The sequence below is a fragment of the Hetaerina americana genome, unplaced genomic scaffold (genome assembly GCF_022747635.1).
Source record: "Hetaerina americana unplaced genomic scaffold, ioHetAmer1.1.p SCAF_5, whole genome shotgun sequence".
Classification (NCBI taxonomy): Eukaryota; Metazoa; Arthropoda; class Insecta; order Odonata; family Calopterygidae; genus Hetaerina; species Hetaerina americana.
This window is the reverse complement of record NW_027287095.1, coordinates 60,693,100-60,706,213: the sequence shown is the minus strand read 5'-3', so window position 1 is coordinate 60,706,213 and position 13,114 is coordinate 60,693,100. Positions and strand designations below refer to the sequence as shown.

The window sequence follows — 13,114 nt, the reverse complement described above, 5'->3', positions numbered from 1 at the left end:
TATAGCATTCTACCATGGTATTTGGCCCCACTGGACCCAGGATACGAGAATGCTAAGGAACGACCTGTGCCGAAAGCCCCGGGAAAATAATTTCGTCCTTGTTAAGTCGAACAGAGTGACTCATTCAGTCGCGTTTACTAGAAGCGGAAATACTGCTGCCCTGAGTCTGATAGATATGCACAGATTAAAAACTACGAGAAATAATTGAGGTGGGAAGTTGCATCGGGCCGTCAGCAACCTGAGGGGGTAGATAGGGGTGGAACCGACCCCTACCTCTTTTGGTTGAATCTTTCTACCCCCCCCCTCTCTCTCTCGAGTATCACCCTCCTGGCGACTCAATGTTTTTTACCTCCCTCTCGACCAGTTCCCAAAAAAAATTGCGGGACGAACCGTGAGCAGTGCGCCTCGGGACGGAACGGGATAAAAAAATACATTTTTTCGCACGCCCTTCAACTCTCGCGTCAGAAAAATGAAAAAAAAAATACGAACACAAAGCCTTTTTTTTATTCTGCGAGTGCCCCACCCGCTCGTGTACCCTCCAGCGGCCAACGGAACGCAAGGAAGGGAGGAGTGTGTGGAGGAGGGTGGTCGGAGGTATGGAATGGGGGTTGTTTCCAAAGTTTCGCGCGCCACCACTATCCTCCTCCCCCCTCCGCTAACTCTGATCCCACGCGTACAAATGGATCCCACGCGTACAAATGGAATCTCACTCCCTTAAGAGTTCCTGCAATCCAATGCTCTCGTCGAGTTGAGATGATTATTCACCGGCCCCATTCATCCGTCGCAGCATGTGAGAAAGCATATGTATGCTTGGTGAAAAGTCGGAATTGAAGATGGCGACGTAAATAGATGAACATATTTTAAATCCCCTAAATTCATGAATTTACAGGCCGTGTGTCTGCTTTCCCGCGTGCTTGTGTGGCAATTTGTGTTTGACCTATAACACATGAAATAATGCTACAATTTAGAATGAAAATCATGTTCTGGAAACAAACCTGGAGCATCCGAGACAGTATTGTTTGACTACAATATCTGAGCGTTAAGAAGATAATCATTTTGCGTTCAGGAAGGGGATTGGCACACGCCATGCCATAGCAATATTGAGGTCTTTAATAGAAATGAAAAAAACAGGGTACAATCAGTATGCATTTATTTGCATCTTGAATTTTGAGAAGGCATTCAATGGAGTGATTTGGGTAGAATCAATGAATGTATTGCAGAAAATAAGAGTAGATTAGAAGGATAGACGATTTGGGCGAAACCTGTATATGTCTCAGACTACTCAGGTGCGTGAAGTGGATGGAGAGTCAGGACGAGGCAATGCTAGGCAGGGAAGTAAGAAAGGGAGGCCCACTATCACGTATTATTTTCAGTTAACATGCGGAGGTAATGGTAATGGAAGCACGGGAAGGACCGGAGACAGAAGTGAAAATAGATAAATCAGTTAGATTTGTGGATCACCAATCTTCAATTAGCCATTAAAGCAAATGGATACAATAATAGCTGAATGCATTTGAAAATTAGTGTTATAGGTATGTAATCAATGTAAACACAGCAAATAATATGATGTTTTTGAGAGGTAGGCTAGCCTAAACGTTTAAATTGGAGGGAAAAAAATAGAGCAGGTGAAACAGTTAACCCATCTCGGAAGGGTTTTGGGCTTAGATGGTCATGGAATGGACATCAGAAGAACGACTCCGATAGGCAAAGAAGCTTTCGCAAGGGTGATAACTTCGATGACATAGACGTTGAGTAAGAATATTTAGGAAAGACTAGTGAAACTTCGGTATGGAGTGTGGTTTTTGTAGGTCTCGCAAGCTTAGTCATTGACACCAGGTGAATGGCGCAGATTGGAGGCTTTTGAAATGTGGTTGTGGAGGAGAATGGAAAAGGTATAAATGGGCAGAAAGGAAAATTAACGAGGATGGTTCTGGGCATGTGGGGGTTGAAGAAGGCATTGTTGGGAGAAATCCAAAGGAGATAGGAAAGGCGGATGAAGAGCTTTTTGACAGGTGATGGAATGTTGAAGACTGTGATGCAGAGGGGAGAACGTTACGCAGGCGATAAAGTGGAAAGCAAAGAATAGGCATGTTGAATGGAACTAAGGGAGGTAAATGAATTTAACTGCTATTTTGAATGGGTTCATTATAGTGTGGGGTCAGGTTTTGTCTCGGGCGAGACCAAGAAATGTTTGTTCAGTTTATTTTCATCTAAGACCTAATTTAAACGGTAGACTACCAAAACGAAGAAATAATTGAGTCACAGTAACAAAATTTCGTAAAGCTTATCTTCACAGTTTTTATTTTCGTCCTTATATTTACAGCTTGTGAAATGACCAGTTTCATTTGTGATTCTAATTACAATACAAATCTGAAATGAATGTTAATCACCGATAATAAATAATGTATTAACCTTAAAACTTAAAGGCGAATGTGATTTTCATTAAACTCTGAAATTCATGCATTTTCCGATGCATAAATTTATGTACCTATTTAATTAATCATCATTCAACTCCTCCCATTATGTCTATGGTGACAAGGGAGACGAAGGAACATTTTATTACGTACAAGAAATATAACACCAGTTTCGCTGCAGCTTCTTTTATTGTAATGTGTTCAACTACGAGTTTCAGTAACTCCTCCGCGCACGCACCACGACTGTACCTGAAGGTCAAAGCTTAGTCGTTTAAAACGCGTGGCACATTAAATAAAAAAAAAGTGGACAGTACAATCGCAGTCTTATTTACTCTCTCGACTCCTCCTAGTGCCCAAAGGGTGAGCTTGTGTGTTCAAAAAGTTTTCCTCGGACGGCACTTATCCCAACACGCCTGGACGCGAGGCTTCTGCCGCCACTACCAGCGCGCTGATATGCAGATTTCCATGGACATAAATACGCGTGGCATTAAAAATTAAACTCTTAACGCTGGGACACGGGAAGACCTCGTCTCGTCGCGAGCGCTCGGCTCGGCCGTGACTAATCCGGTTTGCGACGTCGGAGGGGTTGAGAGGGCGGGGGAAAGGCGACGGGTGCCACCCGCAGTCGCGCTCGCTTCTTTTGTTTGCTCGTTTCGTCCGTTCATTCATTCATATCTTCCTACTTCACACCATTTCACTCTCTCTCTTTTCCCTCGCTATGCAGGTGCTCCGCGGTGGAGGAGGAGGCGGACGTGGTGGTGCCCCCTGCTCCCGCGGACAGGCGGACGACCACCGGAAGGTGGCGGCGCACGGGGACAGAGGAAGAGGGAGAGGCGGCGGAAGACGGAGGGGGGACGGCGGCAGTGGAGGAAGACGCGAGACGGGGACGGTCGCATACCCCGAGGGCGGCTGCCACCCTCCGGCCCCCGCCTCCCAAGCCCCCGACGACTCACCACCATTCCCAGCAACACCACCAACAGCATCAAACACCGCCACCATCCGGAGAGCATCACCAACAACACCCTTCCCAAGTCTCCGCCCCCACCACCCTCACGCCTCCGCCCCCAACCCGTTTGGCCCCGGGCGGCGACCGTCTCTCCCGCCCCCCACCGCGGCCCATCTATCCCGACTGCCCCTTCTCGCCGTGCGGTTCACCCTCCTCCTCCCCTCCGCCCCCGCGCATGCGCCGGTGCCTCAGGGGTGGCGGTGGGGCGTTGTCGGCGGTGGGCTCGTCGATGGGGGCCGTCGGCGTCGGGACGGTGGGTGGGAATTCGCTGGCGGGGTGCGGTGCGCCGTCGGCGGGCCGCGGCGGCGGGGAACACGAGTCTGGGAGGGATAGGAGGCTGGTTCGGAGGAGGCTGAACCAGTATACGCTCAAAGAGACCATTGGAAGGGTAAGTACCACGAGATCATTATTTTCAATTTTCTTTTTTAAGGGATTTTTAAAGGATAGCCCTTTTCACTCCATCCCTCAGTTTTAGAATCGGAGTAGATTGGAATAGTTATTTAGAGCATTTCAAATCAATCGATGACTTTGATTTATTCAAAAGTTTTTATTTTTGCGAGTGTATTAACTTTTTTTATTATAAATGCTGAATTCACTCAAATCCATGCGAATTTTTCATATTATTTGGAATCCCTTTCCGTCTAAAATTGCATTTCCTGAAATTCATTTGCCTACTATGCCAAATTTTGCAACCAAATCAAAGTTTGGGTTGATAGGTGATGGTGGGGCTTGCCTCGTACCAATGCAATTGTGTATGAAATGCACACATATGGCAGGAGGACCAGTTTCTTTGACATGGTTCCCGTGCCGTTTATGGTTTCCCAGTAAGATCCGGCACCCGAAAAGTTACACTGCTTGGGTCAAACTGAGGATGTCCAGTGGATTCACCCGGAATCGAGCACGGTTGCTCCGGTCAATAGCTCATAACTCTACACATTAGCATACCATGTCATCTCATGTGCAATAGGAGTCATTGTTGTGTTATTAATAATGCATAGCTAATTTTAAAATGTGAAGTCTGAGAGCCAAGAATATGCAGTCTTAATAGTCAGCAACAAACAACAAATGGTGTTCATTTTGGAGTGGAATGAGTTGTCGAAATTTTATATGATTGTGGAATGTTGTTTTTGTGAAATGAGAATGTTTTCTCAAAATATTTTATTGTTTAAAACATCCACACATGCTATTTCTATTCTTTCATCTTTTTACTTTAGTTTCTCTAGCATTTACTCGAAAAGATGAAGTAAATGGTTGAAGGCCCAATATTCCCCGGGTTAACTATGTCATTCCCGTGGTCAAAAGCTAACAGAACCAATTTTTGCGTACTCTGAATTCAGTAGTATATTGAACAGGTGTAATTAATACCCTCATTTGCGTGAATCTCGATGAAAAATTGGGAAATGAAGAATTTTCTCGAATACCATAATTTTCATTGGAACATATGAATATTTTTTACCCTCATAAAATTTTTTACCCTGATATGAAAATACATTAATCCGAGAATGGACAAATGGCTCTTTCTCCGTCATGAAATTGAAATGGAATGCTGAAACTAATTCCATTTGTGGAAGTAAACAGGGGAAGTTGAACTCCCCCAGAAATACGTTGCATAGATGGATCTTCTACAGAAAAACTGGAAATTGTTTCTGAGAGATTGAATCTGTTTAACTTAAATTATTAGTCATTTTCTTCATTGACTTCAATTTTAATTTATAATCCCAATGCAACTATATATCTCTCGCTAATCACTCGATTGAAATTCACTAGCAATGAAAGGAATCTGATCATCTGAATTTATTTTATTTACATTTTTAAATTTGCGAGGACTCCATTATTGCGATTCTGAGTTACCTCTCGGTTACTTGAACAAAAATTCATAATGGTTCAATAACTAGTGGCCTAATATCTTATTCAATCACCACTCGATCACATTTTTAGTGAAACGAAAGTGTGTTTATTTCAAAATAAATTTTTCAGTACCCTTTATCGGATTCCATAATTAATTGTAGTGATGATAATTGATTTTTTTTCAATTGGAACCTGATAATGGAAATTCTAAAAAAAATTCTAATTTACAACTTATTTATTCAATATTTTACTTTTAAAAATGGTAATCATTTTGTTACTCAAATTCCCTTAACTTCATCTCCAATAATGCCAACAATTCTTTAGCGCGAATTTTTATAAAATTGACGCTAAAATTCTGCATAATAGGTAATTCATAACTCAATGGAAAAAAAATATTTTTACTATTTCAAAAAAATCTGTCTACGGAAAAAAAATATCGTCATTACTCTTTGGTATTGTTAGTGAGTTAGTCCATTACATTACTTGCTTTGACAAAGTTGAAAGAAATATAAAATCTTCCCCAATTTTTCTTGCTATAAATCGGTCTTGTTATTAACGAGACCTAATACACCGATTAAATCAATTAACATGAGGTTTTTTTGTTGAAATATGACTTGCTTTTCTCGATTCTTTTAAAGTTGTGATTTGGAATGGAGGACTGTGTTTCGAGGAAAAAGCATGTGTCGTCAAGGATTGGTATTACGCTAAATTTTATTAATGTTCACTCTATTTTAATTCTTCCCTGGTTAACCAAAATTGATATTAGTCAAATTCGATTTACTCAAACTCATTATGAATCGACACTCCACTGATGTCATAATTACATCCCAATCATTAGCCCTCTTTAGACATCTCACACTAAGGATTTTTTTTACCGGATTGACGAGCGTGAGGAGTAAATTATATAAAAAAATGTTCATTTCTATCTGATATTCCCACCCGCTTGGTAGGGTGGCAAAATTCGTGAAGTGAAAAAAAGGCAAAGAATTCAATTTGCAAAGAAAAAATTCCGATAATGTATTTTTTTGTGAGACGAAAGAAGGAAACGAGAGCCTTCCTTTTTAAAAATGGAACACAAAATGAGTTAATCATGAGGGTAGGAATATTTTAAATTAAATATGGTCGGGGTGAATTAAAAATTTCGCACTCCTTTTTTATCTTTGCTACAACTTCCATCATTGGAAGAAAGGAGTTGCCTTCGTGAGTATTGGAATTCGTCTCCCGGAACATGTTTAGCTCCGTTTCATTTACTACAGAATTGGAAAAGGTTTTTTTTTCCCTTTACATCGGCTACTTTCAAAATTAAGTTTGAATATCCGCGAAAAATCTCCAAAACGGAATTTAACTCTTGCATCGTTTGAAACACCACCCCTTCGAATTTCTTTATACGCTATTCCTCTTCTCAAAATTATCTTCCACGAATACAATTATACCATCCTATTTCTCCATCAGAATTAACGACAGCTGTATTCCAGTTACAATTGTTTAATGAGCGACGAAAATGAACGCATGCGTTGTAAACAGAATTCCGAGAACAACCCGGAAAAATCGAGTATGAAGATTGTATGAGGAGAGTAGAAAATGGATGATTCTGACGGGAAGAAAGAAACTGATTACACACGCTGTAAGGAACAATATTTTTTTAATTAAGAGCACAATTTAAGGAACCGTTGCAAGAAAGAACTCTGTTTTAAGGATCCTAATTTTTTCCTCACAAATTACTTGCATCGGAAAGTTGAAATTTCTGTTATTTCTCAATTTTATCTCTCCGTAGATATGCGATTTTTCCTATTCTCGATGCTATGATTCCATAACCGTTTTCATGGGTTCACGTTTGCCCTAACGGGAAAAATGCTGATGATAGGTGGACAAGAGTCTTCTTGGGTTCATTGTCACGTGACGTTTTGGTCTTCTTGGGAATATCGAATCCACGAACGCACATTTTTCAAATTCATAGCACCATTACCACATGTCTTTCGCTCAGTTAACTATGGATTTCGATATGGGTGTGTTAAACCAGGCAAGGGGGAAAATGGATAGAAAATGAATGATCTTTATGTTCTTGTGTGCTCAGAGATGACATTTTAGGTATCAAAGATCTCAAACGAATCCTGTGAGCTCTACGGTGTTGCCAATTACGAGTTGTATTTATAAATTGTGCCCGCGAAATATAAGCCGAGCAAACATTTTCTATCTGCTTCTCGTCCAAAGAAAAAATTTGGGATACTTGAACTTGTACCTTGAACATCTTGTACAGGTGGGATGAATAACCAAGAATGAATTACGAGAATCGAGTAATGGTGTGCGCTAGCGGGAGGAACTATGATGGAATGAAGAGATTGGCAGGTAACAGGATCACTTGGATGAGTGCTACAAACCAGTCCTAGGATTAATAACCTTTGATGATGATGATGACGGTTTTTATGTAATTCATATATGCATGGGATACACACTACTTAAGCGAAAAAGGAATCCACCTCCCATTTCCTGCTTACATCCTGAGGTGTTCGTTTAAAGCTAATTATAAACTCGAGGATAACATTTCCCCCATTAGGTTATCGGGCCAAAAAAAAGAAGAGAGTTAAGCTGTTATCGTTTGCAAGTATTCAATCTTCCAAGATCGGCAAATATGCATTAACTTTGAGGATCTATTTTTGGACTACATGTTCCTTCTTTGAAAACATAATTGAATGCGCGCGGGGTGCAAAATAATGCTTTCACGCGGATGCTCAAGTCCGTGCGCGAGTAATTTATGTGACGGCCGCGTCGTTAACTCGATATCGTCGGCGTTTCAGAACCATGATAGTTTCCTTCTCACGGGATATCCTAATAACAGAGCACTTACGCTTGCATATGGACGGCAACTGGCTCGTTTCCCGTCAAATCCAATCAGGGTTGCATCACTTAATTAGCATTGGCAGCTTAACGATTTCCGATCTAATTTTCCCCAATTCTGATATCCTTGAAGTTATGCAACCTTCTGTATTCGTGCGTAAAATTTTCGTCGACCGTAACCAGGAAAAGTACTTTGGAGGAAGCAGCAAAACGTTCCATTAAAACAGTATTTTTTTAATCCTTACTTTACTAATATTTCGTTTTTTAAAGTGGTACATGAAGTTTTGTGAGCAGAGCATCAATCATAGAAGTAGCACAAGCGGGAAGCATTGAGCCCGCTTGCTTTATGTAACCGTTGTTTTTTTTTGATGAAATTATTTGAGTCCGGAGTTTACCTTTTGTGTATCACTGGCGTGAGGTACTCACTTCACCTTTCAAGTCAGTACATGCTCCGTTATGTGCTAAATAACTCCTGATTTTCACAAGAAGCACTTAAAATGGATCACTCGGTTACGGAGACTTTTCAAGCCCAGCATTCGTATCTCATTTTTGTCGACCTATTCCACGATATCATCACGAAAAATACTTAATGAAGTAAATGCAAACAAGAACTGTGAATCCTTTATGGATTCAGTAATTTTTTGATTCATTCATTTTTCATTCGAAGTACCTTTTTATGTTGTGCTTCGAATAAAAAATGAATGCAGTAGATGCCAGGGTCGTGTTTATCAAGGCTTCAATTCACTTTACAAGTACTAATTTAAAAGTCTCATGCTTTCTATAAACTTCCTAAAGCACACACATGAACTCAGAAGGATTATTAGTGTTTTCGTGCATTTATTCCTCCTTATTTCTTTAATTTTTATATGACAATATGGGGAGAGAAAACTTAAGTTAGTTATTAAAATAACTTTATACGTTGAGAAACGTACCACAGGTAATGGCGTATTATGTCTCGTAGCCATTATACTAAGATTACAGCTGATAATTTTAATGAAAGTACGGTGTTCAGGTACTTTTCCGACTTATGTTTCAATGGTGTTAAATTAGATCGAGCGGTTATGAACTGGGCCAACCCAACGTTCTTAGGCAATCAAAATTTCAAAGTTTAGGTCACCCCGTAACTACGATTCATTTCATCCTGGAAGGAATAAAAATGCCAGTTGCAATTAAAACATTTGATAAAGTGTCTGGAAAATAGGCTTTTAACTTTTTGTGAAAAAGAAGTGAGTCAATAGATGATAGCCTCAAGTGCATATATCAGGTTTAGAAGACTGAAGCATTAGAGACTAGTCATAAAATTAAATTTTACGTAAGAATTAGAGTGTACTTATATTAGGAGCATGTATTAATTAGCAGTGCCGTTGCAATCTCACTCTCTCTCTCTCTCTTTCTCTCCTTACGACATACGATCTCGGGAACAGAGAACAAGAAATCTCGAGTTATAGCTCATTTAAAAGTGAAAATCTCGCTGACAGCGATTGCGAGACTGCAGATTTAAGAGCGAGGAGCAATCATTAATTTTATTAACATTTTACTGGACGGGATTTATCACGTTTAATGCGCGGCGGCAAATCTTGACAGCCCCATCTCTCTAAGGTCGGTCCAGCCATTTGGGGGGAGCCAGCACATTCGCCTCTTGCCTTATCGAAATTCGGAGCGTATGGAAATGCGACGGGCTGAAAAATTAAATGCGGCACTAATTAATTCGTAGAAATGGACGAGAGGTGGCGCAGGGCGGGGAGTAGCCCATGGGTGATTTCTACGTGAAATAAACAGACTTAAAATATTCGGCAAGGCTAATATGTAATTGGGTTTTGTTAATCGGATTGTTGGTGGAAGCAATTGAATGGTTTAGGATGCTTCGCTCCTTGAGAAAAATATGGCAAATTATCTTACTTCCATATCCAGTATAGATTAATTTATATGAGATTCAATAATTTCATTCGCATTATTTGAAAAGGCATTCAAATTTGTCCACGTCCATATCCGAATGTAAGGTTGTCCGAATCGGGAGTAATTATCATGATAGAATGAGACACATCGCTGAAGTGCTTGCATTTCTTTGATCGGGGGTCTCAAATTAAAAAAAAAATGAACTGTAGAATAAAATTAATATGTAATTAGATCTGGTGTATTCAGATCGAAAGTCCAAAGCAGTTATTCGTGGCGCAGCCTATGTTTACAGTACGGATTGGATATGTGGGTTGGCTAATTTATAGGCTTTCCATCCAGTAGGTCAGGGTCCGAATTCAGACGGTGGCAGAATTTTTTCCAGTGATATCCCGTTCCTACTTGGGGTGCTATGTGGAGGGCACCTCAAGTGGGATACACCGTACATCGGATGGGAGTGAACCACTCTGAATCCCTTGGGGCCTTCAGTTTAGAGTAAGCTATCGCCGACGCCTCCATTCCTTGGAAATCCTACCTCTACCAAATTATTTACCTATTCCTAATGACACAAATGACCTTAGCCGTCGGTCGCCTCCACTAATTCCCCATACTGCAACTACCATCGACTAAGAAATAGGCTTCCCTGGATACAATTTTTTGCCTAAAGCTGCCATTTGAGTTATACTAATGCTTTAGTTGTCACGGGGAATATGATATCTAAAATCTCGGTTAGGTTGGCCTCTCTAAACTCATTTTCATGACCTCTCCTGCCCTAATGCAATGGGGCCTTGAGGGAATCTCCAAACAATTATGAACTTTGACTGTATGCGCATTAAAGTCAAAATAACCTTCATATTAGTAATAATATATGTATGATAATGGTAATTGATTTATTTATATATATATATATATATATATATATATATATATATATATATATATATATATATATACATATATATTTATATATATATATATATAAATAAATCAGTTAGGTTTGCTGATGACCAAGCTTTAGTTTGTCAGTCAGCCAAGGGGTTGCAAGCATTGAGTGAATTGGAAATTCAGTGCGACAGGTATGGGATGAGAATCAATATTAATAAAACAAAGGTTATGCAATTTTCTAGAAAGAAAAGGGCTAACCTAAACATTAAAATAGGAGGGCAAAAACTAGAGCAGGTAGAACAGTTTACGTATCTCGGTAGTGTTTTGGACCAACACGGTCAATGTAGCAGGGACGTAAGGAGAAGAATTGCGCTAGGCAAAGAGGCTTTCACAAGGAGGAGGGAGTTGATGACGGGGACGTTGAATAAGGATATTAAGAAAAGACTCGTAAAAACTTTGATATGGAGCGTAGCTATGTACGGTGCGGAAACGTGGTCATTGAAGCAGGAGGATAGACGTAGATTGGAGGCTTTTGAAATGTGGGTGTGGAGAAGAATGGAGAAGGTGAAATGGACAGAGAAGAAAACAAATGAGGAAGCACTTGGTATGGTGGGCGAAGAGAGGGGTTTGTTGGGAGAAAACCTATGGAGGCAAGAAAAGTGGATGAAGGGGGTGTTGACCTGCAGTGGGATGTTGAAGACTGTGATGGAGGGGAGAATGTTGGGCAAAAGAGGAAAGGGTAGGAACAGGATAGGGATGTTGGACGGGATGAAGGGAGGAAGAAAGTACTCAGAGATGAAGAGGGACCTGATACAGATTATGATGATGGGTTTTTTGTGTTTTGTTAGGAATAATAAAATGTTTGTTTGGTAGTTGTGTCCATCCAAAAACCTACCTTAACCGGTAGATAACCTTAAAACAAAAATCAATTAGGAACTTTGCGTAACCTCATGGGACACAATATTTTCAGGCTATCACTATAATAGAATATCGTTAACATTTTATTACCACCGTTTTACGGGCGTAAAGCAGGATGAGAGTTACACGTATTTACCTGAGACATAATATTTATGATTTATCTTATTCTATCTAAAAATATCTCACATTCTTTGGAACCTCGCTAAATCCTTTTTATTAATCCTTTTCTTTAAAAATCTTTTTCCATTATGTTTTTCCATCTATGTATGTGCCTTTGGCGGCCTGCATGAATATTTGTAATACATGCATGCAAGTTAAAATGAGCTCATTATGGTACATTGTGACCGAAATGAATGTGGGAACTGATATATATATATATATATATATATATATATATATATATATATATAATTATATATACATACACAGGCATTTATAAACACATACATACACACACAATTTTTGTATGAAACGAATGTTTTCACAATCCATCCCGGCGTCCCGGGGAAACGAAGTTTTCAGAACGCGAGTGGTATTTCCCATTTCAAAGAATCTGCGCGTATTTCATGTCTATTGACTGGGATATTGCGCTTCATGTCATTTGCGATTTTTTTTAAATGCTCCTGCTCATTCTTCACGCGTGAGGAAATATTTCTTTTTTCAATCGCCATTCTGACCTACCTTCGTTCCAACGGCCTTGCTGCCATGGTTCATGGAAGCAAGGCCATTTCATGGTAAGTAAGTATGCTGCTTGAAGCCAAAACTGTTTTTCGTCATACTCTTATCAGGTGGTGAGATAGTTTTCAAAGTGTTCCGTTGTGTTGATTCACCTCGAGAGAACACTGCAGATGTTTAGTTCTTTCTTTTGGTCCATATTCTTGCATTTTTCCATATTCTATGAAATATACACTGTCATAATCCGCGCAGAGAGTAATAACCTATATGACGTACGCTGAAATAATGTGAATTTATCTTTTTTGAGGAGGAAATATATGATCCCTGTTTTTGCGCGTAGAAAAGGACATATTTCATGACTCCATTCCCACCCACTGACGGGCATGCTAGGAGTGAAAAGGAAATTGGAACGTCCCTCAAGGTCGAGAAAAATGGTAGGAAAAAGTTGAAATCTAAAAAATGAATGCCTGCAACGAAGGTAGAATATGATCATTTTAATTTTTGGTGGTTGGTAGAACGACGTTGGCGTTCCTCTAATTTAAATCTCCGACTTTACCTTTTTAAAGGTTTACTTCAAGAAAAATTCAGTATGCTGCAGATGCGCTGAATAAACTAATCCTGTCATCTGGTTAACACTAGT

The 13,114-nt window shown here is 40.0% G+C and overlaps 1 protein-coding gene across 1 annotated transcript in view; it reads left to right on the top strand.

Moving 5' to 3' along the window:
* Positions 1-3,683: 3,683 nt before the first annotated feature.
* LOC139694407 (calcium/calmodulin-dependent protein kinase kinase 2-like) overlaps positions 3,684-13,114 on the top strand; it is a 136,874-nt gene continuing 127,443 nt past the window's right edge. Inside the window, exon 1 of the mRNA XM_071592945.1 lies at positions 3,684-3,808. The gene's annotated coding sequence lies outside the window, so the exon portion shown is untranslated. The remainder of the gene's footprint in view (positions 3,809-13,114) is intronic.